We start from the raw sequence: 4,967 nt of genomic DNA, 5'->3' as shown, positions 1-4,967 counted from the left end.
TACCGTAGGAATGCTTTGGGTGTACCAAACGTCACAACGTAACTGGGTGGCTATAAAGGTGCACTACAGGTATCTCCGAAAGTGTCTGATGGGTTGGCACGAATCGAGACTGGGATTTGTCACTCCGTGTAAACGGAGAGGTATCTCTGGGCCCACGCGGTAGGACATCATCATAATGTGCACAATGTGACCAAGGAGTTGATCACGGGATGATGTGTTGCGGAGCGAGTAAAGAGACTTGCCGGTAACGAGATTGAACAAGGTATCGGGATACCGACGATCGAATCTCGGGCAAGTAATATACCGATTGACAAAGGGAATTGTATACGGGATTGATTGAATCCTCGACATTGTGGTTCATCCGATGAGATCATCGAGGAGCATGTGGGAGCCAACATGGGTATCTAGATCCCGCTGTTAGTTATTGACCGGAGAGTCGTCTCGGTCATGTCTGCGTGTCTCCCGAACCCGTAGGGTCTACACACTTAAGGTTCGGTGACGCTAGGGTTGTAGAGATATTAGTATGCGGTAACCCGAAAGTTGTTCGGAGTCCCGGATGAGATCCCAGACGTCACGAGGAGTTCCGGAATGGTCCGGAGATAAAGATTTATATATGGGAAGTCTTGTTTTGGTTACCGGAAAAGTTTCGCGCATTATCGGTATTGTACCGGGAGTGCCGAAAGGGGTCCGGGGGTCCACCAAGGGGTCCACATGCCCCGGGGGGCCACATGGGCTGTGGGGTGTGCGCCTAGGCCTATATGGGCCAAGGGAACCAGCCCCAAGAGGCCCATGCGCCAAGATATAAGATATAGGGAGAGTCCTAAAGGGGGAAGGCACCTCCGAGGTGCCTTGGGGAGGATGGACTCCTCCCTGGCCGCACCCTTCCTTGGAGGAAGGGCCAAGGCTGCGCCCCCCCTCCCTTGGCCCTATATATAGTGGGGGGAGGGCAGCAATACCTAAGCCCTGGCGCCTCCCTCTCCCTTCCGTGACACCTCTCCTTCCCGTTAGTGCTTGGCGAAGCCCTGCCGGGATCCTCGCTACTTCCACCACCACGCCATCGTGCTGCTGGATCTCCATCAACCTCTCCTCCCCCCTTTCTGGATCAAGAAGGAGGAGACGTCGCTGCTCCGTACGTGTGTTGAACACGAAGGTGTCGTCCGTTCGGCGCTAGGACCATCGGTGATTTGGATCACGACGAGTACGAATCCATCAACCCCGTTCTCTTGAACGCTTCCACTCGCGATCTACAAGGGTATGTAGATGCACTCCTTCCCTCTCATTGCTAGTAAACTCCATAGATTGATCTTGGTGATGCGTAGAAAATTTTGAATTTCTGCTACGTTCCCCAACAGTGGCATCATGAGCTAGGTCTATGCGTAGTTTCTATGCACGAGTAGAACACAAAGTAGTTGTGGGCGTCGATTTTGTCAATTTACTTGCCGTTACTAGTCTTATCTTGATTCGGCGGCATCGTGGGATGAAGCGGCCCGGACCGACCTTACACGTACTCTTACGTGAGACAGGTTCCACCGACTGACATGCACTAGTTGCATAAGGTGGCTAGCGGGTGTCTGTCTCTCCCACTTTAGTCGGATCGGATTCGATGAAAAGGGTCCTTATGAAGGGTAAAAAGAAATTGGCATATCACGTTGTGGCTTTTGCGTAGGTAAGAAACGTTCTTGCTAGAAACCCATAGCAGCCACATAAAACATGCAACAAAAATTAGAGGACATCTAACTTGTTTTTGCAGGGTATGCTATGTGATGTGATATGGCCAAAAGGATGTGATGAATGATATATGTGATGTATGAGATTGATCATGTTCTTGTAATAGGAATCACGACTTGCATGTCGATGATTATGACAACCGGCAGGAGCCATAGGAGTTGTCTTAATTTATTGTATGACCTGCGTGTCAATGAAAACGCCATGTAATTACTTTACTTTATTGCTAACCATTAGCCATAGTAGTAGAAGTAATAGTTTGCGAGACAACTTCATGAAGACACAATGATGGAGATCATGATGATGGAGATCATGGTGTCATGCCGGTGACGAAGGTGATCATGCCGCACCTCAAAGATGGAGATCAAAGGCGCAGGATGATATTGGCCATATCACGTCACTTTATGATTTGCATGTGATGTTTGTCATGTTTACATCTTATTTGCTTAGAACGACGGTAGCATAAATAAGATGATCCCTCACTAAAATTTCAAGAGACGTGTTCCCCCTAACTGTGCACCATTGCGAAGGTTCGTTGTTTCGAAGCACCACGTGATGATCGGGTGTGATAGATTCTAACGTTCGAATACAACGGGTGTTGACGAGCCTAGCATGTACAGACATGGCCTCAGAACACATGCGAAACACTTAGGTTGACTTGACGAGCCTAGCATGTACAGACATGGCCTCGGAACACAAGAGACCGAAAGGTCGAACATGAGTCGTATAGCAGATACGATCAACATGGAGATGTTCACCGATGATGACTAGTCCATCTCACGTGATGATCGGACATGGCCTAGTTTGACTCGGATCATGTATCACTTAGATGACTAGAGGGATGTCTATCTGAGTGGGAGTTCATGAAATAATCAGATGAACTTCATTATCATGAACATAGTCAGAAGGTCTTTGCAAATTATACGCTTTAGTTCTACTGTTTAAGATATGTTCCTAGAGACAAATTTAGTTGAAAGTTGATAGTAGCAATTATGCGGACTAGGTCCGTGAACTGAGGATTGTCCTCATTGCTGCACAGAAGGCTTATGTCCTTAATGCAACGCTCGGTGTGCTGAACCTCAGCGTCGTCTGTAGATGTTGCGAAACATCTGACATACACGTTTTGGTGACTACATGATAGTTCAGTGCGTAATGCTAACGGTTTAGAATTGTGGCACTAAAGACGGTTTTGAAACGTCGTAGAACATATGAGATGTTCCAAAGACTGAAATTGGGATTTCAGACTAGTGCCCACGTCAAGAGGTATGAGACCTCTGACAAGTTTCTTAAGCCTGCAAACTAAGGGAGAAGAACTCCATCGTTGAGCATGTGCTCAGATTGTCTGAGTACCACAATCGCTTGAATCGAGTGGGAGTTAATCTTCCAGATGAGATAGTGATGGTTCTCCATAGTCACTGCCACCAAGCTATTAGAGCTTCGTGATGAACTATAACATATCAGGGATATATATGATGATCCTTGAGCAACTCGCGATGTTTGACACCGCGAAAGTAGAAATCAAAAAGGAGCATCAATTGTTGATGGTTAGTAAAACCAATAGTTTCTAGAAGGGCAAGGGCAAAAGGGATACTTCATGAAACAGCAAATCATTTGCTGCTCTAGTGAAGAATCCCAAGGTTGAACCCAAACCCGAGACTAAGTGCTTCTGTAATGAGGGGAACGGTCACTGAAGCAGAACTACCCTAGATACTTGATAGATGAGAAGGCAGGCAAGGTCGACAGAAGTATATTGGATATACATTATATGAATGTGTACTTTACTAGTACTCCTAGCAACACCAAGGTATTAGATACCAGTTCGGTTGCTAAGTGTTAGTAACTCGAAATAAAAGCTGCGGAATAAATGGAGACTAGCTAAAGGTGAGATGACGATGTGTGTTGGAAGTGTTTCCAAGGTTGATGTGATCAAGCATCGCATGCTCCCTCTACCATCGAGATTGGTGTTTGCATTGAGCATAAACATGATTGGATTATGTTTATCACAATACGGTTATTCATTTAAGGAGAATAATGGTTACTCTGTTTATTTGAATAATACCTTCAATGGTCTTGCACCTAAAATGAATCTCGATCGCAGTGATACACATGTTCGTGCCCAAAGATATAAAATAGTAATGATAGTACCACATACTTGTGGCACTGCCATTTGAGTCATATTGGTATAGAACGCATGAAGAAGCTCCATGTAGATGGATCTTTGGACTCACTCGTTTTTGAAAAGATTGAGACATGCGAACCATGTCTATTGGTATATATGCATGAAGAAACTCCATGCAGATGGATCGTTTGGACTCACTTGATTTTGAATCACTTGAGACATGCAAATCATACCACATGGGCAAGATGACTGAAAGGCCTCGTTTTCAGTAAGATGGAACAAGAGAGCAACTTGTTGGAAGTAATACATTTTGATGTATGTAGTTCAATGAGTGCTGAGGCATGCAGTGGATATCGTTATGTTCTTACTTCACAGATGATTTGAGTATATGCTGAGAATATTTACTTGATGAAACACAAGTCTGAATTATTGAAAGGTTCAAGTAATTTCAGAGTGAAGTTGAAGATCGTCGTGACAAGAGGATAAAATGTCTGTGATATGATCATAGAGATGAGTATCTGAGTTACGAGTTTGGCACACGATTAAGAAATTGTGGAAATTGTTTCACGACTAATACCGCTTGGAGCACCATAGTGTGATGGTGTGTCCGAACATCATAACTGCACCCTATTGGATATGGTGCATACCATGATGTCTCTTATCGAATTACAACTATCGGTTATGGGTTAGGCATTAAAGACAACCGCATTCACTTTAAATAGGGCACCACGCAATTCCGTTGAGACGACACCGTTTAGAGAAACCTAAGTTGTCGTTTCTTAAAAGTTTGGGGCTGCGATGCTTATGTGAAAAAGTTTCAAGCTGATAAGCTCGAACCCAAAGCGGATAAATGCATCTTCATAGAAAACCCAAAACAGTTGGGTATACCTCCTATTTCAGATCTGGAAGCAAAAGTAATTGCTTCTAGAAACGAGTCCTTTCTCGAGGAAAAGTTTCTCTCGAAAGAATTGAGTGGGAGGATGTGGAGACTTGATAAGGTTATTGAACCGTCACTTCAACTAGTGTGTAGCAAGGCACATGAAGTTATTCTTGTGGCACCTACACCAATTGAAGTGGAAGCTTATGATAGTGATCATGAAACTTTGGATCAAGTCACTACCAA

Source organism: Aegilops tauschii, chromosome 7, assembly GCF_002575655.3.
Source record: "Aegilops tauschii subsp. strangulata cultivar AL8/78 chromosome 7, Aet v6.0, whole genome shotgun sequence".
In the NCBI taxonomy this organism is placed as follows: domain Eukaryota; kingdom Viridiplantae; phylum Streptophyta; class Magnoliopsida; order Poales; family Poaceae; genus Aegilops; species Aegilops tauschii.
Note: the sequence above shows the minus strand (reverse complement) of the source record.